The sequence below is a fragment of the Camelus ferus genome, chromosome 14, assembly GCF_009834535.1.
Source record: "Camelus ferus isolate YT-003-E chromosome 14, BCGSAC_Cfer_1.0, whole genome shotgun sequence".
Classification (NCBI taxonomy): Eukaryota; Metazoa; Chordata; class Mammalia; order Artiodactyla; family Camelidae; genus Camelus; species Camelus ferus.
Window position 1 is genome coordinate 39351323 of NC_045709.1, and position 24552 is coordinate 39375874.

At 35.5% G+C, this 24552-nt stretch overlaps 1 protein-coding gene and 1 long non-coding RNA gene across 6 annotated transcripts in view; both read right to left on the reverse strand.

The window, feature by feature from the left end:
• GPC5 (glypican 5) overlaps positions 1-24552 on the reverse strand; it is a 1150604-nt gene that overhangs the window by 323321 nt on the left and 802731 nt on the right. The gene's annotated exons all lie outside the window — the stretch shown is intronic.
• On the reverse strand, positions 1063-22844 carry LOC116668674. The gene is made up of 4 exons (XR_004325905.1): positions 21555-22844; positions 10974-10981; positions 7700-7706; positions 1063-1073 (listed from the first exon to the last, which is right to left on the reverse strand). It is a non-coding gene; the product is annotated as an uncharacterized LOC116668674 (long non-coding RNA).

Below are 24552 nucleotides of genomic sequence, written 5' to 3' on the forward strand. Positions count from 1 at the left end.
TTTCTAAACTTTTCCAACCCTTTTTAATCCTGATGCTTTAATTAGGTGATCTCATCTCCCACCTCTAAATGAACAACTTTCAAGTCTCTATCGCCAGTTTTGATAAAACCTATGAATTTCAGGTATATATACCCAACTACCTACTGGATAAAATCACCCAAAGTATGAAAATATTTGTAAATAGAATTATTTCTGCCCTTCTTTCACCCCACCAAAAACTTGCTCATTTTCTTTGTTCTTTCTCTCAGGGACAATCTCCATTCTTCAGCCAATGGCTAAAGCTAGACATTCTGGGACGATGACTGACTCCTAACTTTTCTGTCAAAGACTTCTGGAAGGTTTTAATGTCATTTCTTTTCTTAGAACCATCCTTATCTATCATCTTTGAAGACTCCTATATTTAGGTGTTACAGCTAAGTACAGTTTTGACTAGGCATGGAAAATATTGATAAGTAAAGGAAACTGATTTTTTTTTTAACATTCCAATTATCTTCTGAATATTATGGGTCCTGGGACAGATGCTCAGCTGGTTCTAAGTCACAGTCTTCCTTGGTACAAATTACTGCAAGTTTCCTTAAATTACTTCGTGTATCGATTCTACATTATATGCTTATAATTCTCTCAATTTTGCCATTCCATAAATCCCAGAATATCTACCTGATCTGCTGTGTTGCAACAAAGAGTGAGATAACCCAATAAGAAGAGTTGGGCACTGTCTTAAAACTTTGAGGTTTTAACAAGGGTAATCTTGGCTCTTTCAGTCGAGAGCTAGTGCTTTCTGTATATCAAGTCTATACAAATGCACTCATGCTGATTCCATCATTGCCTTCAGCAACCATTTGAGACTGGTATTTTTAATTATCTTTATTTATCTTGAAAATCTTTCATTTCACTCAATACACTCCCACCAACCAAATGCTGTGTTTATGTTGTGAGTCAAAGATGATTTTTTTTGCTTCTTAAATGATGCATATTTCATTTAAATACTTCACAAAGCTACTAAGTGTGTGGTCCTGACTGCCTCTAGCTTACTTGCCTTAACCTTTCTCCCAGCTTTTCCCCCTTTCCCTCCACTACTGGCTCCATATCTATTAACAACCATTCCTTGCTATACAGGACTTCCTATGCCACCAATTTCTGGAGGCCTATGTGCCAGCTCCTTAGAGACCTAAGCTCTTTCTGAAGCTCTCTCAGTTAAGCTAGACTCTCTGCAGCTCCTTTCCTACCTCGAGGGATAAGCATTCTCCTTCCAGAAGCTTGAACTCCCTCCAATTCAGAGCTGAGTCCTGAGAAGCCTGACTACTTTCCTTCTAGAGGAAACCTATCGCAATATTTATTCTATCTCCTTTATTGATTCATTTTCTTTTTCTGTATCTTGTTAGTTTGATGCCAACTCAGTGTGAATACGACATACACCATTCCACTTTGGGGATTCCCCAGATTCAAATCTAATTTTCTACCTTCTTCCATATTCTCATTTAAAAATACATATTTATTTAAGTTATATGAACCCAATGCTTCACAGCAGCAGTATTTACAACAGTTAATATACGGAAGCAACCTAAGTGTTCATCAGCAAATGAATGGAAAGATATGTATGTATATACATATGCACACGCATCCCCCACACACAAAGGAATATTACTCAGCCATAAAAAAGAATGAAATTTTGCCATTTGCAACAACATGGATGGACCTGAAGGGGATTACGCTTAGTGAAATAAGTCAGACAGAGAAAGACAAATACTATATGTTATCATTTACATGTAGAATATAAAAAATTAAACAAATGAATGTAACAGAACAGAAACACATTCACAAATATAGAGAACTAGTGGTTACAGTGGGAAGAGGATTTGGGGAATGGGCAAGAGAGGGATAAAGGATTTAAAAATACAAACTAAATAAGTATGTAGAATAAGTATGTGTAACAATATAAGGATATATACATACACTATGTGTACAAATATGTAAGGATATATTGTATAGCACAGGGAATATAGCCAATATTTTATATTAACTTTAAATGGAGTATAAACTATTAAATCACTATGTTGTATATCTAAAGCTAATATTATAAATCAACTACAGTTTAATTTTTTTAATGAAATAAAAATTTAAAACTTTAAAATACATATTTATTTTCCTGACTCAACAATGCAATGTCCTTCCAATCATCTCTTTTAAGACCATTCCATTGTGCCCTTTGCTACCCACGGTTCATGGTAAACAAATTCTCCTTCATTGTCCTTCTCTGAATGTTCTCCCATCTCTTAGCCTTAACTGGAAACTGGCTCTCCCAGAGAACAGCAACTATGAAAGAAGTATTATTGAAAGAGAAATTCCTCAGGTTTCATTTACAACTAAACCCACTTCAATTTAGGTCACTCATACACTGTACCACTCAATCATGCTTTGTCAAAGTCACCAATGATCCCTTGTCACTAAATCCAATCTATTTACTAGTGTTTTTTTACATGATTTGCCTACAGCATTTGGCTACTCTTCAAATTTGGACATTTTTGAAATTCTCATTTCCTTGTCTTGCATAACAGCAATTGTCCTGCTTCTTCTTTATCTAGTACACTTTATGTATTCCTTCTTTGAGCCATTTCTGTATAGTGGCCCTGGGTATTATGTCTTAGATTTTGCTCGCTTTTCATGCTGCATTCCCTCACTGGAGATTAGCTTTCAGCACTATGACTCCAATTAACCTTATGTAGTTAAGTTTGTCAGTTGTCCAACTCCAGCCTAGATCTTTCATCTGAGTTCTATTCTAGTATATCCAACTGTGCTACAAACATCAACATTTGGCTGTCATAAAAGGATTTCAAACTTTTCATGTTCAGAATTGAGCTTCTCATCCCTTCCCTATGCTCACTTTCCCTCCCCATTTCCTAATTACAGAAAACAGCACATCATCCTACCAGTGGCTCAAGTCAGAAACCCGGGCATCATTCTTGACTGCCTCTCCCCCTTCACACTTCTATTTAACTACCAACTCTTTTAGGATCTACCTCCTCAATTCCCTCAATTTAACCACTCACAGACATACTTTCATGTCACTTCCATTCTCCCAGTAAACATCATTTTTAACCCAGACTATACCTTATGGTGTTGTAACTGGTCTCACTCCCCCGAACGTTATACCTCTCAGGGCTATTTTGAATACCACAGACAGGATAATATTTTTAAAACACACATTTGGTAAGGTAGCACCCTTGATTAAAAGCCTGAAATATTTCCACCTCACGATCCTCTCTTCCAATTCTAGCCATCCCTTAACCACCCTCTCCTCTGAAAACAAAGTAAACTATATCATCTATGCTTAATTTAACTTCTTTCAAGACATGCCATGTTACATTTTTCCCTTTGCTTTGAACACCATTCCATTCTCTCACCCTACAATGGTCTTCATTTGAATAAATGCTACTATTTCCTCCAAGGTACAGCTTATAAGATTGGGTTCATTGTTCATTTTACACGTCTGTGTGTACACCATGCTTTTTACACAGCTCTTGCTTTACTGTGTGTCCCCTTCACTCGGAGTTTAATATTTGTAGAAGTAGGAGCTGAGTCTGTTTTGCTTATTTTATTCCAGCACTTTGCACATATAGTAGGCAGAATTCTAGAGAGGACCCCAAATGACATTTGCCTTTGTATAACCTCCACTCCTTGAGCATAAGTGTATTATAAAAGGAATTTTCATATATGTAAGGTTAATAATCTGTGACTTCAGGTAACTCAGATGAGAGATTATCCATATGGCTCCACTTTAATCCCCATGAGGACTTTGAAAGCAGATAGTTTTCAGTGATTTGTAGTAAAAGAGAGTCATAGAGGTTCAAAGCATGAAAAGAATTTCAGACAATCTGCTGACAACATGGAAGTGGATTTTCCCCTGTAACATATAAGACCTCAGTCTGGCTGATTCTTGATTTCAGCCTGGGAGACCCTAAGCAGAGAACCCAATTGAGTTCACATGGACTTCTAACCTAAAAACCATGAGATAATCAATGGGTGTTTTTTTATGCTGCTAAGTTTGTGGTAACTTGTTATACTAGCAATAGAAACTAATACAGCACACTCTGAAATTTAGCTGGAACTCAATAAATGCTTAAAGAATGAATTAATTTAATGCAACTTAGTCTAATAAAAACTCAACTTTGCTGTTCTTCGATATACAACTATTTTTTTTCTTTTGAATATATATATATTCAAAAATTCAAAATATATATATATAAATATATATATATTTAAGTTAATAATGGATTCATTTTTTAAGTTGATTCATTTGCTGTTGCCTGGGTAATTTAAACATCTCCAGGCCAAGAGCATCTCAGTGTTAAAGTACATTTAACAGGTCTTTTATAAGAGAATACATAATGTGCCCATCAAAGATCTAAATAAAGACTCAATATCAGCCATATCACTAGTAATTCAATGAAAGATCCAGCACTTGACGCTTGTCACTGGCTTGAAAAGGGTTGGTTCTATTGATGTCTTTGTCTCCCACACACATCCCTGGGTGACTGTCTTAGTTTTTGTTTTGACATGCCATTTTTTCCCAGAGGCAACCCTTAAATCTATGTCAGAGCAACATAGGATGTCTGCTTATTCAAATCAAATATTCAAAACACCTGCTGTTCTGGGATTGTGGTTTGATTGCTGGCATTTAATTCTTTTTCAGTCTTCATCTATTACAAAAACATTTCCTATGATAAGAAGGCAATGAAAGCTATGGAATCCTACCTGGGTTTTCGTTGTATTTTCCCTTTAAATAATTACAGTTATTTAGACAATCTTTTAAAAGAAAACCTAGATGAACCTTTGCAGTATTTGTTGTGTTGATTCATTGGGATTTTTACTGAACACTTTAGGTCAGGCACAATGTTGGGCACTCAGAATAATATTATCCACGATGAAGTATAAATTATCCATGATGAACACCACATATTGAATAATATCATGCAAAGCTGATCTTAATCCAAAATAAGTAGCAGATACTGCATTAACCTAACAATATAAACTAAATACTAAAACATTACAAGTTATGTCTGAAGAGTGGTTTGAGCAGGAAAATATTTCATAGAGAATGTGGTTAAAATTTTTCTGAATGGAAACTAATGGAAAAGCAATCTATAATTTAAGACAGAATTGCAAGTTATATTTGGGGAGGGTGAATAATGCACCTTAAGTGTCATGTAGACAGGAAGATAGGGAGCAGCAAGAAATGAAATTGGAAAAGTTGTATCAAGAACTGTGAAGAACCTGAGACCTTTATTTCAAGCTACAAGTAAGCCTGCCAGAGCTTCATGGATGCTTATAAAACATACAAGACTGCTGGGTCAGACATAGATTTTTAGTCCCAAGAATGTAATATGAATGACCAAATCCTATTACAGATGCAAGGGCATACATATTTATTTACAAACACAAAACACACTTTTCTACATAGATTCAGGAGTTTTAGGCATTCAGGGTATACACACTTCAAATGGCACCACAAACAAAAGAAGCCTTTAACGCGTAACTAAAATTTGGACCACTTTTCCATCAACTTTCAGGGATGGTATAGTGACCCAAACCTTATTTGACTGAATGGTATTCCATGGCCAGAAGGAATCACTACAATATCAAAATCATAACAAAATAGTCACCATGATCAACTTAATTGGATACTACTAGTTTTATAAAAGATTAATTTAAAAATATATAATTTAGTTGAATGGATCTCTTAAATTCAGTATTATTGATGATTCTAATGTATACTTTTAGCAAATAAAGTGCTACCTTCTAAGATATTAAATGTGAATCCCAGCTCATTTCATGTTGAATTAAATGTCTTAAGAGCTCTGAATATGTTCTATCAAGTTGAGCTTGTATCTAAATTTCATTATTATTGTGACTGTAATTATTACTGTAATCAATTATGCATAATATTCTTTGATTTGCTTGCGTTCAGGAGCACACAATGCCACATACCTAGTCATTAATATGGTTGGTTGACCAAAATAGTGATGTTTCAGTCTTTGTTCTTTTCCTTTCCTTTATAATGAGTGCCCAGACATGATCTTTTTTTCTTCTCACACACATATAGATATCCCTCCCCATACTTTGACTCACGACTCAGTTCTCTTTTTTCAGACATTTCTAATTTTGTCTTTGTAAAGCTTTTCTTCACATCATATTTCCGACAGGATGTCAGTCCTTTTTAAAAATCTCCAATGAGTGCATTTTGTTCTTGCCCAGAACAGAATCATCTTTTCTCTTTGACAAAAAAGGTTGTTTCTTTCTGATATCGACTTCCCATAGTTTTTGGAAATCTTCCATAGAAGTTATATCCTTTTAATCCTCCAACTTCCAGATTGCCCAAACACAGTTATTTCTGTATTTAATTTAATCATACCTTTCTAGTCCTGATTCATGACCTCTATCCATAATAAAATTAAGTTACAATAAAAATACTGGGAGACTATAATATGTACTCTTTGCTTGTCTGCAAATTTTCATTACAAAAATTTAATGTAATGCTAATATTGATAGCCAAACACGTTATATCTGTTTGTATGGAGTTAATGAGCCCTCCTTGAATGGTAATGCAAATGGCTGCCTCTGGGGAGACACAGATCAGATGATGACTCAGATTAACCAAATGTAACCTGGAATAAGTTATTTAAAATCTCTGGACCATTATTTTATCATTTCTAAATAACAGATTTTATATCCTGAGAGATTTTTTCCTAACTTTAATTTTTTATCATACTACAAAGAAAAAAAGTATTTATTTTGAATGTTTTCAACCTCTACAGTAGCAAGTTCAGGCTTTAATGGTATGATTTAAAGTACCATTCTATCTTCAAATCACCAGATGTAATAAATTAATAGAATATTGAAAAAAAAAAGTAATCCTAAATGTGCACCATTTTCCCAACATTTTTCTATTTTGCTCCAGAAAATACATTTTTTTCTCTTTTCAACTTAGGTAAATCTTTTCTCTTCCTGTGTGTAGGACCATAACTGACTGATAAAACTTTTTTCTAAAGAAAGCCAATTTTCATTAAGGGAATTTGGGAAATTATTTGATTATCACTTCCTATGCTCTTATCTATCAAGAAAAGAGAGTTATTTCCCAGAGGTTTTACAATGTCTAAACCCCTGTTATCTTCCAGTGCTAACTTTATGGTTATATATTAGAAATATGTTGCCCAGTGTGACCCACCTTAGTACAGTTATTCTGCATAAGTAGAACATTCAGTGGTACTGCATTGATTACACTGGACTCATTAAAGACAAATTTTCACCTGTGAACCCAGTCACCAATCTAAAATTGTTAGAAATATTTTTTTTTAAAAATCTTTCAGTGATGGAAACATTAACTGCTTTCAAAAATGAGAGCCAAATGCTACTGGTTCCAGTTAACATGAAACTCAATAATGCTTTATAAATATGAAAGGCTACATTGGTTTAAGGCAACATCTTAATTACATGTTATAACATTATACCAATTAATATCAGGGATCTGGGTATGCAAAAGTATTATATCTATAATACGCAATGCATATATTATTTTTTTAATAAAATTTTATTGAAAGTTAAAAAAACTTCTTATATCAGTTGCATAAAAGATAATCAGTAAAGTTTCCTGCAAGTGTAGCTTCAAGCATGATAATATACAGGAGAAATAGGATATTAACACTGAAGCTCTGGCTGACCTGAAATAGTTATCAGAAGACCTGGCTCCTAATCTTGACTTATTGATGCTAAATTGTCATGTCACCTTTACATTATTTACCCCTATTGAGACAACTGTTTTTTTTCTCATTGTAAAGAAAGGCAGGATCTCTACATGTTTTTTTAAATTTAGACTTACATTTTAGTTAAGAAGGTCTTAGGTTAGAAAGTCAGCATGTCCTGAAATTATTACCTGATTTCACTTTATATTTTCACAAACTGTTAACTAATCTTGGTCATGTTAGTACAGTGAGAAAAAACTCTCCTGGCTTTCAAAATCTAATTGAAATTTAATGTCTCCTAAAATATTTCTTATAAAGTTTCCTTTGTGAAGCACTTATCCTGGGACAGCACTCATCTTGCAAAAAATATTTATCATAGGAAAATTCATCCAAAGATGACATATGCATGATAATAATAACAAGGAAATAACTGGTCCCTAAAATCAGGAACATCATCTGTTCTCCACTCAGATTACCCAAAATATCTTTCTCTTGTAACTCTTATTCTAAGAGTTAGCCTTAACTAGCAGTGAATAAGATATCAAAGCTACAATAAAAAAACAAAGCATAATAAATATCAAGGAGGATACAGAAGTCAGGAATAGATTCCAAAAATCGATGCTCAATAAAATTACTAGTACTGGTCCCAATGTTACACAGATTGGTTTTTGTTTTTTTTAAAGCAACATATACTTCTTAGAATGAGATGTCAGCATTGCCTCCAATGAGAATGGGGGCTATGTTTCCTCCTTTTGAGTTTGGCCTAGCCTGAGACTTCTTTGTGATTTTTGAAGTAATGTCATAAAGTTGATTCAGCTTCAGCCTGGAGCTTGGGGGATGCTTATCTTGGAAGCCAGACACCAGGCTGTGAGGAAGTAGAGGGGCCTATGTTTCAGCCAGGGACATTAACCAAGCTTAGCGGTCTACCCCCAAAATTCTAAGTGTGCATGCTTTGAAATGATTCCAGTCTTCCTTCAGCTCTCAACTCACTTTCAGCCTTCGAGTTTTCCCAGGTAAGGTTCCAGACATCATAGAACATCACTGTTTCCCATGCTCTATCTGAATTTTAACTCCCAGAATCCAGAGGAGAATAGAATATTAATGTTTACTGCTAATACATTTGGGACATTTTGTTATGCAGCAATAGATTAACTAGAGCATACTATATTAGCAAATTTTTTTCCTTTGACTACCAAGTGGGATATGGATTTGCAGTCACCCCATCACAGAAGATTGATAATAAACAGCTTTGTTTCTCACATTAAAGAAAGGTGAAGTTATACTGATCACTTTACAACATGATTAATGCCCTTCTGCCTATTCACTAAAATAACAAATTATATTCATTAAAACGCCCCTTTTATATAAATTATTCATTATTCTTCAAAACTCATAACGTATTAATAGTACACTGATTTGCTTTCTCAAACTTCATCCTATTACCTGCCAAAGGCTGCATCAGCAATACACAATAAAGATTCCTTTACACTTGCCTTAACTTTGTCTATCCTACGATCCATTTAAAATGCCAACTTCCCTTCACAACTCTCAGGGGAAAAATGCTTTGTTTTAGCCTGTCATATCCCTGGAATTTTTCTTCCTGCTTCATCTTGAAATTTCAGTACCTAGCATCTCAGATGTCTATTTGACCTAATGGAACCAATTCTCTCTTTATCCTTGTGTTGGACCAAATGAGTCTTCTATTAAACCCATTGCTCTACTGTCCCATTCATGATTCTTCCTTCTCCTCTATGAGCTGAGAACTCATGGTTCATTGAGGCAAAGCTTCCATAGCTTCACAAACATCCAAATTATTGTTAACAATGTCTCTTTGACACTGAAGACTAGAAATGAATCAGCAATATACAAAATATTTTCTTTCTCAGTTGAAATATTAAAAAATAATGCACAGATGAAATACAGTTTTAAGAGTTGACAGAATTTATTTTAGAAGTAGGACCCAACCTGCTAATGTCATTTAAGATACGTTAGAATAGCAAAACAAAAAGCCTGATCGCTAATGAATAAAAATAGAGATTTTAGCTTCAGCATTGAAGTGTTTATTCATTGACTTCTGCTTGTATCAGAAAATAGCAGAATGCCATCAGCAGCCATTGTTTATTTAGGACGTTCAATACTGTAGATATTGGATTAGGTACTATCTCTACATTGTTTTTAATGCTTACAAAAATGCTACAGAGTAGATACCCAAATCCTAATTTTCCAGATAAGAAAACTGAGGCCTAAAAATGTTAATTAGCAATCTAAGATCAAAAGGCAGGTATATTCATTTATATTTGAGAATTACTGTTTTTGTCACTTCAATTAATATCCCCTTGGCCAACTATTACAGTCAGAGAAATAACCCCATTTCTTCCTTCTTTCAACATCCTAGCCATTTTTAAGCCGCTGACGTTTTTGTTTGACAAGATATAATTCTTAAGAGGTTTATCAAAAAGTGCTCTAAGCCTAACCAAAGATGTAAGAGTAACATCAGCCTGATTTTTATTGATACAGTATGATAACAGTCTGCTGTTGTTTAATGTGAAATGATTCTTACTTAATTTCTTATTTAAGCATGTGTGACTGAAAGAGAGAAAAGAATGTGTGTTCCATCAGTGCCTGCTACACACTTAGTCACTCACCTACACTGCTTTCTATCTAGTCAGTACTTAGAAAATATACTGTCAGTTAATGGTAATTCTAAGATGCATTTCAAATTCCTTATTCAGTATCTTCATCCCAGTTCTTGAAAATCCCTGGAAAATGTCTCAGAACTGCACTGACTACTCATTTGAATTTTTTAGTCATAATTTTCACTATTGCACCCAACATTGCTAGACAAAGAGGCTACACAATCATTTTTATTGATGCTCCAATTTTCCAAGATGTGTACTTCATAACCGCACCTCTCTCCTCAAATGTATACTTGGCTGATCCTTGAGAACCCTGTTTGTGTTCAGATTATATTTGGAGGCATAGCTCATGTTTATTTCTACCTAGAGGTAGATGTCATTTTTTGCTGCTTCCAAACCATTTATTTCCCTTACTCTTTCCAAACTCACTGCTCCTTTAAAAATACATAGCATCAAGCATTTTCTCCTCTTTGATATAATCTATTAACCTCTCATTCATTTATTTATAATTCATTTATTGATTGCATTTGGTTTCCTAATTTTGTTAACTCTGTATTAATTACTGAAGACATCAATATGCATATAGAAAATCATCTAGCACCTTGATCTCTCAGTTCTTGATACCCCCAGCTCCAACTGTCTTCTTCTCCATATCTTATTTATGAACTGACTGAATCCCCTAAAATGGCATAGCTCTGCCATCATGATCTCGGGCATTCCACCCTCAGATGAGTATTTCCTATGTTGGCATTTCACTTACCATACTATTCTCACTCATCCAGGTTTCATATCTCAGCAGAACCTTCAATCCACTAACAATACACATTCTTCTACTCTCAGATGATAACCCTACCCTCTAATTCATATGGAAAATAGATGTAATCATATAAAACATTATTTTATCCACCAAACTCATCAACCTAGCTACCTTTGTATCCACATTTTATACCTTCTCCTCAGGTTATAAGGAACAATGTGTCCCAATTTTTCTTTGTTCTGAATCTCATCTCTTCTTACCTTTTCAGTGTCTCCATTTTTGTGAATATTCTTTTTCCTCCTGTGTCACACATTCCTTCTATGCTGTGGTTATCATCATCACACAAACATATCTTCATATTAACCATCTTAAAACATTATTTTTTGATCTATTCTCCTCCAATCACCACCTGATTTGTCTGACAAGAAATTTCTCAAACTAACAACACACGATATTATTTTCTAATCATTAAGTCCAAAATTTTAAACATCACTTTATATTAATAACTACTAAATATTTATGTTTATCAAGAGCATCATCCTAAACCCTAGCCTAAGAAAATAAATTCCAAGTCCTTGTTTAACAACTCCACTTGGAGGTTATTTGACATCTTAGTTAACTGAATTCTTGATTTTACCTTATACTAAATCTATTCCAAGTCTTATCTTACTTTGCAGAAAGTACCAACAGGTTTCTCCAGCTGAAAAAACTAGTGTACTAATCAGCTCAGGCTGCCATAACAAAAATACCTGAGACCAGGCGGCTTAAACAACAGATAATGCTTTTTTCATAGTTCTGGAGGCTGAAAGTCAATATCCTTAAGTTTCTGATGGCCGTCTTCTTACTATATCCTCATATGGCAATGAGAGAGAGAAAATTCTCGTCTCTCTTCTCATAAGGACATTCACTAATACCATTGTGAAAGCTCCATTTTCACAATCTTTTGCAAACCCAATTACTACTGAAAGGTCTCATCTCCAAAGACCATCATGATGGGCATTAGGACCTTAACATATGAATACTGGAGGACACAAAACAATTAGATGTAAAATATAAAATCAAAATCAGAAATCATGAGGGGAAGAGAGTACAAATTCAGGATATCTAAAATGCTTTTGAAATTAAGACACCAGCAATTTAGAACAAGTATAAATATATTTGACTGCCATACAAAAACTTTATGGTAAATGCAAAATAAAAATCTATAATAGATGTATACACAAAAAAGAAAAAGGAATCCAAGCATAACACTAAAGACAGTCATCAAATCACAAGAGAAACAAAAAAGAGGGAAAAAAACCCACAAAGAAACAAATCCAAAACAATTAAAAAAATGACAATAAGAACATACATATTGATAATTATCTTACATGTAAGCAGACTAAATGCTCCAATCAAAAGACATAGACTGGCTGAATCTGTATATATGCTGCCTACAAGATCTGAACTGGTCAGATCTAGAGACACATACAGACTGAAAGTGAGGGGATGGAAAACGGTATTCCATGCAAATGGAAATCAAAAGAAAGCTGCGGTAGTGATACTTTTATCAGACAAAAAAAGACTTTAAAATAAAGACTGTTATTAGAGACAAAGAAGAACACTACATAATGACCAAGGGATCAATCCAAGAAGAAGATATAACAATTGTAAACATATGCATCCAACGTAGGAGCACCTCAATGTATAAGGCAAATGTTAACAGACATAAAAGGAGAAATCAGTAGTAGTACAATAATAGTGGGGGACTTTTAACACCCCACTTACATCAATGTACGGATCATCCAGACAGAAAAATCGATAAGGAACATAGTCTTAAATGACACGTTGGACCAGATGGACTTAATCGACATTTATAGAGCATGATGATATCTACAAAGGAAAAGCAGCAGAACACACGTTCTTTTCAAGAGCACATAGAACAGTCTCCAGAATAGATTACATGCTAGAACACAAAGCAAGCCTGGGTAAATTTAAGAAAACTAAAGTTATCTCAAGCATCTTTTCAAACCACAACATTATGGGGCTAGAAATGAACTGCAAGAAAAAACTGCATAAAACAAGCACACGGAGGCTAAACAATATGCTACTAAACAACCAATTGATCACTTAAGAAATCATAACTAATGCCTATAACTGTGCCTATACATAGAAAGTAGTTAATAAATATTTGCTAACTGGTTGATCCTTTTTTGGTATATATATAGCCACACATATATAACCATACACACACACACACACACACACACACACACACACACACGGGGGTCATCTAAAATGCAGAGTCTCAGAATATTGGCAGAGTTTAGTTGGTTTGGGAGACAGAATTAAAAAAAAAAAAAAGACCTAAGTTATTCATGTATCAGACACCTACTGTGCAATACCAGTCAGCATCAAAGACTACTAATTTAGAAGTATTTTATCTAGTCTCTCTCTCTGATACTTTGCTTCCCATGTTAGGAAAAGTCACCATGTACTGTAAGAATGTTTGCTTTCATATGTTTGCAAGAACAAATCCCAAGCCATATATTTTATCTAAAATGGTTTTTCTCTATAAACTCAATACTCTCTATCACTGATGACTCATTTACTCTTATTAGAGTTCATACAGTAATAGCCTCTCTCATAAAGTTTGTTTCACCAATTTATCAGCCATTTTCAGCAGACTTTTAAGAAACTCCTCTAAAAAGCCAACATTCCTGCTGTTTAGATTTTGCTGAATTTTAATTATCTTCCTAATTCAGTGATTCTCTTGCTTTAATGTGGCTGAGAACCATATGGATAATCAAGGGAAGGGACACAAAAATGTGATTAAAATGTAGATTCTGTTCCACCCCACAAACAAGCTCAGAAATGTACATTTGAAGTAAATATGCTAGATGATTCCAATGCAAGTGATACTGCATTTAATTCTCAAATAAATTTATTAAGACAAATTCTTTAAAGAGTTATGCTTTCTTAGTGGATGGCTGCATAATAACAATGTGTTTGGTAGCTAGAATCTTTAAAAATAAACTTCCTTGACAATGTAAGAAATACATGTTTTTTAGAAAACTTGGAAAGTGCTGAGTAATGTGACAAATATCACCAATAATTTCATGGTCATAGGTAACCACTGTTAACTTGAAAACATGACACATTTATTAGTATTAATCCTTTTCCATTTTCCTAAGCATATACTAGATGCCAGGCATTCTGCAGAGGAATTGTTTGTGAGCTAGATTGCAAATGTCCCCGTTCACAGAGTTACATTACTTTTTTTAAAAAACTGGTGCTATGTCATCAATAATTCTTCATGGTTATAAAATATTTCATTTCATAGATGGACCATAACTTTTAAAACTATCTTCGTGTTCACTATTTAGGTCACATAATAGACATCATTGTGTGCATTCAATCAACATCTGGATTATTTTCATGGTACCTTTTTAAAAGTTTAATTTCCAGAGTGGTGGATGGAAAAAGCACAGCAAATGGTTTGTAAAAACTTTCCTGCCAGTTTTCACTCTCAGAGGCAATACTCTTGCAGGTTTCTATCTCCCTCTGGGGAAAAGGGAGTATTTTAATTTTTAAAAAACTATTTTATTATAAAATTTAGATTTCACAAACTCTAATTTAATATGTGAAAAAGGTTTATATTTATCTTAAAATAAGTTATTTTAAGTAATTTTAAGTACTAATATTTAATATTTTATGTATTATTATTACTACTATTTTTTGTACCTGGTTGTATTATTAAGTGAATGGAATTGTGCTTCTTGGCTGCTCTGATATATCCATTTTTTGTTTGCTCAGAGTGAATCTTAATGATTCTCCTAATAACATGAAAATATTTTCACAATCATTGTTTTATTTAACTTTAAATGGCTTTCATTATAGATATTTACATATGTATTACGTTAATCTTTTCATTTTCATTTTATCCCATTGAAATTATAGACAGAAAGTACCTTCTTTGATAGACAAAGCAGTAGACTTTTGTTCTCTTTTGTCATAATTTTTTCAACTCAACTTTTAATCTGCAAAAGATTAATTTGTTGTAATGAATGAAGTTAAAATCTCAAGTATTTTGCTCTCCCCACAAGCTAGCCAATTGTCCTTAAAACATTTATTGGCCATCTTGATTTATTCTTCCCTCATACATTTATTATACGGTAAGTTTTAACATATACAAGCAAATTGTTTTCTCAGAATTTTTTGAAGCCAAGTTTTGCCAGACTTCTTTGCCAGTGATACATACATTTCTGTTTGTCTAGTAGCATGATTTTACATTCAAAAGCATGGATCAAGCAGGATCAATGACTAATGATTAGCTGTACAGGAGCATTCTGAAATCCTACCCTGGGGTTGGAATGAATAAAGCAGATGTCAAGCCATGGGTCTGAATTTTCCTATGAAAAATGTCAAGCCTTTGGGTACACTTGGTGTAAAATACAAGGTAAAATAAAGATAACTCGAAGCTGTCACTATGAACTGATTATTGGAATATTATGATGTTTCTTTTTATTTAAACTCAGTTCCTGTGATTTATTTGAACCAATAATGATCAGACACCCACTCTGATGGAGTATTTGCAGGAAATAAGGTCAGTCAGAGAACAGATTCCTATTATAACAGTCCTGGGAAGTAAAAAAAATGATCAGAGGCAAGGTGGTATATTGGGAACCAGGCTTTATGGGTAGACTCAATAAAAGGGCTGAGGCTCTGGGAAGGAGTGCAGGATGATTCAAGGTACATCATCCTTGTTCAAATGATGCTTTGAGAGTTGATTTAATTAGAATGATTTTCCTAGTCAAAGCAAGATAAACAAAAATGTGGCTCAACTCAAGCAAGACATCGCCAAGACAGGGGATCCTTATCTTTAGGTCAGCAGCACCTCTGTCCATTCTGATAGTTTCATGGTCTCTATCATTAATTTGGGCCAGGAATGAAAAAACCAGAAGACATTTGGAATCAACACTATGTATTTTTTGACAATGATCGTAACATGACCCTTTCCTTTTTTGTTAATACTCAATAAAACATGGAGACGGAAAACAAGAAAACAGATACAGACTGCACACTCGTCAATTAGTCTATCTCGGTAATTTACTCAAATTTTTTGATCCCTGTTTTTCTGAGACAATACAATTGTATTCTAATACCTTTGGCAAACATACTATTTTTACTTAATTGTAAGTAGCATTTATTAGCAACTAAGGAGCTGGAGCAAAGACAATTTTTATCACTAATTGAGATCTTTGGTTCTATTTCACACAAGTCTCTAAAAGCAATTGGGCTAGGCTTGTATTTCCTGCTTAATCAGCTTCAAAGATGTGTCTTACAAGATGACTTGACCCTAATGGAACCATTAAAAAAAAAAAAAAAAGATACTCCTAGTGACACCTAGCATTGATTTCTTTAATGAATACCTCCTAAGACTTCACTAGACTTACTTACAGTCTGCTCGTGTATTCAGTTGTTTCCCTCTGATCACTGTCAGAGTTACCTGGTAGATATCCATTTCTGGAGTTGTTGAATATCTTGTTCATGCCCTCACTCTCTGCTCCCTCAACTGCCTTGCAGATAGGGAGGAGTCAGTCAAATTCAAGACTGTGCAGTTCCTAGTGACAGGTGCCAAGAGACTATGATACGGGTTTCTTAGGTCTGATGTACAGTGTGAATAAATGCTTGTAGCGTTTAGCTCTTTTTTTGATCAATGAAGCACTTTCTTAATATTTTCATTTGTAGATAAAGAAGGAACTGTAACTCTCTGTAGCTGTAGATATAATCCTTTTCTCCTAAAGAGGAGTCAGTCAATGCTCCTGTACTTTTCAGGTTTTTTTTTTTTTTTTTTTTTTTTTGTCAAAGCAAGAAGTAAATACTTTAGAACTGTTAAACATATGAGGTAAATAAAGTTTTGTATTCCACATGGTAAAAAAAAAATTTTAAATTTCTACCAGAGCCAAATTCCAAGAAATACTTGGCTCCGCCTGAGGAATTTGTACATTTTCTTTTGTTGGACAATAAGAATCTCATAATCACATATTGTTTTCTAGGGGAAGTAGTTACCTCATACGTTATTTATCTGTCAACTGCAATGCAATCGAGACATACAGGAGTTAGGTTTTTAAGTTAACACAGAAGGCAAAGTAACACACAGCTAAATTCATTCTTAAAAATCTCTTAGCTGGGTTCCACCTTAGAAACCCACCTCCTATGTTTGAAAATGCAAACACAACCAGTGTCTTCTTCAACGCTGAAAATGATTGTTATTCCTTAGATAAGTACTATGTGAAATTGTGTTATATTTATATTCAGACTCCAAATTCACATTCTGTCCAATAAGATGCTCCTGCTAGGACAGGCATCCAGAATTGAGTGAGCCCAGGTAATGGTTAGAACAGCAAATTCACATTCCCCATCACAAGCTCATTACAGCCATTGGTGGCTCAATTTCCAGCTTGGTTTAACTAGTTCTCCCTTTCTCAACTCGTTCTCACAGCCCCCCTGTTATTAATTCACTTTAGTTAAGTAGACAGATGGATCAATTTTTTCAAACTTCTATATAACCTACAGCCTAGTCTATGTTCTGGTTTTCCAGTCTTTGGGCCTCAATCTTGCACTTTCAATTACTGAATTCCTAATTTATTATTCTTATTTTCTAGACTTTATTTAGTGTCATACTTGATTGAAGCCTGGGTGAAAAAGAGGTGGAGAAAAATATATAAAATCAAACATGCAAACAAGTATCTAACACTAACCCAGAAGAATCCTAAAAAAGAGGAGGCGCTCATTATTTATTTTCCAATGAACACTGTGATAAAACAGTTTAAAAATAAATATATTTTTTCATTAGAAAACGTACAAAACATTGTTTATCTAGTCTTCCATCTAAGAATAAATGGGACTGATAGAGATTGAGAAAGATTGTCTGCTGCAGGAGACATATAAAAAATTTTTGAATATGTAAAACAGATTGAAACTTATGAGAAAAACAAGATTGGCAGAGGAGATCATTGTGGCGGCAATGACTGCTGATCCCTTTCGGAGGAACCACCAAGAACAGGCTCAGAGTTGGTGATGGCAGTGTGGAGGGCAGGAGGATGAGTTGGGGCTTAGTGGGGCTGTTCACTGAGTGACGTTCTGCACTCTGCCCCACCTTCATTTGCAGGACTGACAGCCTGGTGGGAGAGAAGAGAAGGTAGAGGCTCTTCGCTAAGTAAACTGAACCAACTTCCTGGAGAACCGAAGCTTCCATTGTGAGTCTGGGCACCTCAAAGAAAGCATTCCTAAATCTAGAATCACAGAAGTGTTCCTTATGTGAAACCGTACTCCTTGAAACTGAAAGTGTAAGTGCCTAAACATTCATCAGTAGGGGAATAATTGAATGAATGCAGGTATGTTACAATGTAGTGCAGAATTCAGACAGCTGTTAAAAATAATAACACAATTGTAAATGTGTAGACACAATATTAAGCAAGATGTTTTTAAGTGAAAAAACCAAGGCATAGAATGATAATGCATGATGTGCTGTCTGAGAAACAACTTAAAATGGAGATATAAATAAACCACAAAATATCTAAAAATAGTTACGTATGTGGAAGGGAGAAACATTGTAAGCAGATTTAAGGATAATGAACTGAACCTTTCTCTTTCCTAGTGTGGCGCCAACAGGCATTGTCTACAGTTCATTAACAAGAAAACAGGCATATTGTTTAGAATTATGGGCATAACTACAAGAAGAAAAGCCAAAAACAGTTGACTTTTATGGAGACTACAGGAGATAAGTTAAGAAAATAGACTTTCAAATCTCACCTCCTGGTTTTAAATCTGGATAGCCATTCCTTAGTTTTGTGACTTTAAATCACTTGTTTCCTCACTCTAAACAGGTGACAGAATCTTTGTCATAAGGCTGTTGTGGTCTTTTTTGGGGGGGGGGGGGCAGTAAGGAATGAAAAGACCTTAACCCAGTACCTGACAGACAGTAACCGATCAACACATTTTAGAAATGTCAGCTAATATTAGTATTTGAGAGGTGTGTCTATAAGTAGGTAGAGGTAGAAGACACTGTACATACTTAATTTAAACATTTGCCCTGTTGTGACACTGTACATACTTAATTTAAACATTTGCCCTGTTGTGATTTTAAAACTAAAATTTTAAAATCTGTCTTTTATAAATAAGAATGTTCAGCAAACCAAGTGGTCCTGATGTGAAATACTAGAGAACTTAAGGCAGCGGTGGGAGCCATAGGGAAGACGGGGTCAGTAAACTTAACTCAAAAGACTGGAAACAAAATAATCATGAACAGAAATAGATAATGTTGACTGGAGATACAGTTTGAGATAAGAGGAGACTTAATTTTAGATATGTTCACCTTGAGGGGGTGTCAGCCTATACAGATAGAGATAGCTAACATTTATTTATTCCTCCAGTCAGGGGCTGTGTCTTACTCATCTTTGAATTCCCATCAGCTTGTTCACTTATCTGCAATATAGTAGCTCTCAATATATGTTGGTTGAATGAATTATTATTGGGCAAACAGATGGATGAATGGATGAATAGATGGATACTTAAGTAACAACTACACAAATGTGACAGTGAAATTAAACAGTGTATAAGCAGAAAAACAGGAAGTCAGTCTTAAGGAATAACTATATCTAAAGAAAAGTGAGCAAAAAAGGAGACCAGTGGGAGAGGCCTCCAATGATTAGAAGAAAACCAGAAACTATGGCATGAAGTCATGGAAGAAGAGTAAAATTAATAATACTTAAATGTTTTTGCTTGTTTTCTTCTCTTAGGAAAATGGATGACACTTGCCTTTATATGACAAATTGAATAGAAAATGCCTGTGTGCCCCAAAATATAAGAGCGTAATATTTCTATAATAAAGATAAATATACTTAAAATTCTGTTTTCATGATTTAAAAATTAATTGTGCCTGTCATATTGAGTGCTGGTCTGTAGCTACTCAATCCATATTAGCTTGGATTAAGTACCTTTGCTCAAAGGTAATAAGATCCCTTCTCTCAAAAACCTACACATGCTAATTATAAACAATTGAAAAAATACACAAAATTGGAAGAAAGGAAAAATAATTGGTTTAATTTTAAATAATGTTTTGATTTGATTACTTTAGAGTTTCTATAGTTGTTATATTGCACTGATTTCTAAAGAAGTCATTACCCCAGGCAAATATTCATATCATCAAAGGCATTTATGTTGGCTAAAGGCCTAATTATTGCTGGGTTATATTAAGAAATACTCATGCATTTCTTATAGGGCAGGAAAATTTGGTATATTTAAATTTTTATTATTTCAAATAATATTGATCTTACCCAAAACTTCTTGCTTATATGTGTATTCATTATACAATAGTCCATAGATATTGATATTTTGCAACATAACACATGTGGAAATGATTACTTAAATATTCTGAAGTCATGCTGGATACATTATCCATTGACTGTCGCCCTGTTACTGGGTCCCACGCAGTAAATGCATGCTGTCTGAGCAGTCTGAGTGCAGCCGGTGATGGATCTTCAGGAAGGAACACTCACTCTTCTCTGGCTGTGCAATCAAACATGTAATTTTACTGCTAATGATGCTCCTTAGGCTACAGGGATGTGAAATGGGTATTTTCAAAGTGAGGTTGCTAAGTAACATTAAGAAAATTGCTATGAAAGTAAAGTTAATGATCTCAGTTGGTACCACTGAGCTAAGGCATTTAAACTAATAGCGGCATCAGGTTGAATTTACTGTAACTTGGCAGCTCCTCTTCCACGCTTTGTTGGAGACAACTTCATTCTCCGAACAGCAATAACAGTTAGTGCTTTTGGTCTCTCAATGGCTTAGCAAAATTAACAAATTAATACACTGCACCACTGTGGGAGGGTTATTATTCCCATTTCACTATTAACAAAATAATGAGCAACTGATGTGATTGGATGGGAAAGTAAGAAATTAGACAAATTAAGGGAAAGAATCAAAACAGTGAAACTTGCTGATATTAACAAGGCAACATCCCTAGGTCTTATACATTGGATATGTGTTTCATGCAAGTACCTAATATTTGAGAAACTTGTAAAAGTATTTTCTTACTTTCCTGGATTTTACATTTCATGGTAACACAAAATACACAACTCATAAATCAGAAGTGGGTGGCTCTAATTGGCTCATTGGATTTGTTCATGACATTCTTGTACTGTTGCTGGTGAGACATCTGGGTGGAGGGGGGAAGTAGTCAAATAGTTTGTAGAATATATCCTCAGGTCTTGGAATTGTGGAAAATGAGCACATTTTTTGTCATAAAGCCTCCAGCAAATGGGACCATCACTTATTTGCTGGATTCACTGAGAGACTGTTGGTTATAACCAGCCCTAAGCACAGCCCACTCTCATCTAACACAGAAGAGAGGAAAGCAGTAGGAGAATAAATGTGGACTAAGAGACGAGTTTCACTTCTCTTCTCCCAGGAGAAGAATGGGGGAAAATGCTTTCCTTCCCAAGAAGTCAAGAGTCTGCAGTGGTGGTGGTGGTGCAGGATGCTTAAAATGCTCTCAGGAAGTTTGGGGGTGCAAGGTACCATGGGAAATTGGCCTCTCGATTCGGGCTGGATGCTTGCTAAACTGTACACTACATCGACTAATCCTGATGTAGAGTTCTTAGAGGAACATCCTGGGAACTTGTGTCTAAAGTGTGTTGTCCTTGTTTAGACCTCGTCTGCCATTATGGTGAGAAGGAGACATTGATACATGAAAAAAATGGTGATAAGCTTTGGTTGGGAAGCATATGGAGCCACCTCCTTCCCACATCCCATTTCTCCACAGTCCTTGGCAAATTGAACCTTCCTCACACGGTTTTACAGTTCTAGTGGTGATGTATGAGGGAGTAATGGGTTAGTAGAGGGGCCAGAGCTGTGAGACTTCTAGGATGGTGAACCCTAAGGGGCTGGCTGGGCCAGTTCCTGTAGCTGAAGGGAGAGGTATTCAGTCCCGTTGTACTTGGGGTGAAGGCGACATTCACATCACCAGTAGACAGACTACTTCAGCATTAGCAGAAACAGACAGAACCCCAGTGCAACGAAGAAGAGCTCCCCACCACAGGCGTGAGTCCTGGTTTCCGCCTCCCTGCTGCCTGATCCCAAACACGGAGGGAGCCAGCAGCTAGGGGTGATGGGGCAGAGACCACTTTCCCTTAACTCCACTCCAGGCAATCAGCACCACAGCTCAGGAGAAATGAGATGTACATTTTGAATTAAGGTTGCTTGGAAGTCCTTAATATTAATAGGATTGTGTCTTATATTTAGAAAAGAAACTGTACTTTAAACCAAACAAAGTTAATGTATAGGACTCGGAAAAGTTGTCACCTAGGTACCCCCTACATAGAGTGAAAGGGAGACATGACTACAGGCAGACGAAAGGAATGATTTGAGGAAAATCATCAAGCTAATTCATGTTTATACTACAACCTGTGGGAACTTCTCACTCAATTGGTTTCATTCTATTTCTGGCTAGATGCTATAGTGTCCCTTTCCTTATTGCTAAATTATGTCAATCTGCGAATGGAAAGTTTCCAACAGCATACTGTTAGGAGACTTTTGCTTAGAACAACTGAAATACTACCACCTATGTTTATTTTGCCTTGAAATGAATGAATCCAAAATAATTTTGTGCTAGACATTGAAGTCACCACCAGGAAACAGAATTTTGATGTGTAATGTGTTCTTATAGAGCATCTCCCTAGAAAACCGTACAGGAGTTCAGCCAATAGAAATGTGACCCCTGTACCTTTGATTGGATTGGAGAAAATATGTCAATAATGGTTACAGCTTTGGGGACTAGGGATATGTTGGAGGTGATCTTGAACTGATGGAAAGGAACTGGGTGCAGGGAGATGAGATGAGAACAACTATTAAAAGATTTAAACGTTGGCAATACTTCTAATATAGGGCTTGAGCCTGCTTCATGCATCCTATTCAGATAGTCGTCCAAGGACCAAAAGGCTTTACAAAGAGCCATGACCTTCTTGAAGGGAAGAATGTCTAGACCACCCCAAGACAGACTGAAGATGAGATGAAGAAGATGATTAACTAGTGGGATCCTTTGGTCTTTTTTGAAGACGCACAGTCAATGAATCTCTCCCTTTGAGCTCTTGGTGTAGACAAAGACTCAAATGACTACTTTTTTGAGTACAGGGTAGCGTAAATGTATTAATTAAATCAAAGGATAGAATCTAACATCACCTGTGGCTCAAAACATTTATGTGCCTAATCTGAAATTTCAAGACAAACATGACATTCATTCTTCACTGAGGAGACTGAGGCTTAGCTTTGGCATTTGATAGTATGTAACATTGGCCATTCACTTAGAGTGTGACAAGAATCTGGATTCAATCTGAAACTCTTACTCCAGTGATTCACCTCTTTGCGGTGTCCAAAGATTTTTAGCAAAAAGTCGCTGCTTGAGAGAGTGATGTGTTATCAAAGGAAAAAGAGTCACTTATCACTGCCAGAATAAGCAGTAACAACGCTTACAATTTTCTCAGCTGGAAAAAAAAGCAAATCCAGCTTGGTCTTGCCTGTGGTCTGCTGAAGGATGCGACTTGTGCCTCAGTGTTGGGAAAGCTCAGATTTGTTTTTCTGCGGTGGCAACGTTCCCTGGATGACCTAGGTGGCAATCCTTACTGACTTTTTAGGACGAAATGAGTTGCTTCAGCTTAGACGCATAACTAGCCTTAATTGCTTCCCTGAGTGAAACTGACAGTTCATTCTGTCTGCCCCGCACAGACTTCTTGTCCAATGCCGTATACATTTTATAAGCAATGTGAGAAAAGGTTAATTTTCTGCTGTTTACATTAGGCAGGCAGTGTTTACTCCCGGGGCTGGGGGTGGACTCCACTGAAGGGGTGGGGACAGTGGGCTGCTATTTCCCTAGTGATAACCGTATGCTTTCCTCAGGCAAGGACCCTGCGGATAAAATGTTTTCCCTCTCCTCTCTGTCTCCCCAATGTCTAAACATTTTTTGTAACTTGTCTTTCATTGTGTTCGACACACTAAAGCTGAACCTGAAGCAAAAGGGTTGAAAGCTTCAGCTCAGTCTGCCTGATCCCCACGGACACAGAATAATTCAAGAAACTCAGACTAAAGTACAATCTGTTGCTCTTCCCTAAATTCTAGCCTTATGCCATCAGATTCAATACAATAGCTTTAAGAACAAAAGCTGCTCATTAGGCATATATATTCAAAGATACATTCCACTACCTTCCATCATAAAGTGGAAGGATGACTTAAAACGGATCACTGCATCACTCCTGTCCATACAGAACACGTCCGCGATACAACATGCGACATCACCACTGTCAAAGTTCCTTTTCCTCGCGTGGACACGTTTCTTGAAAGAGTTGTCTCTATTTGCTTTCTCCATGTCTTTCATCTCTAATTT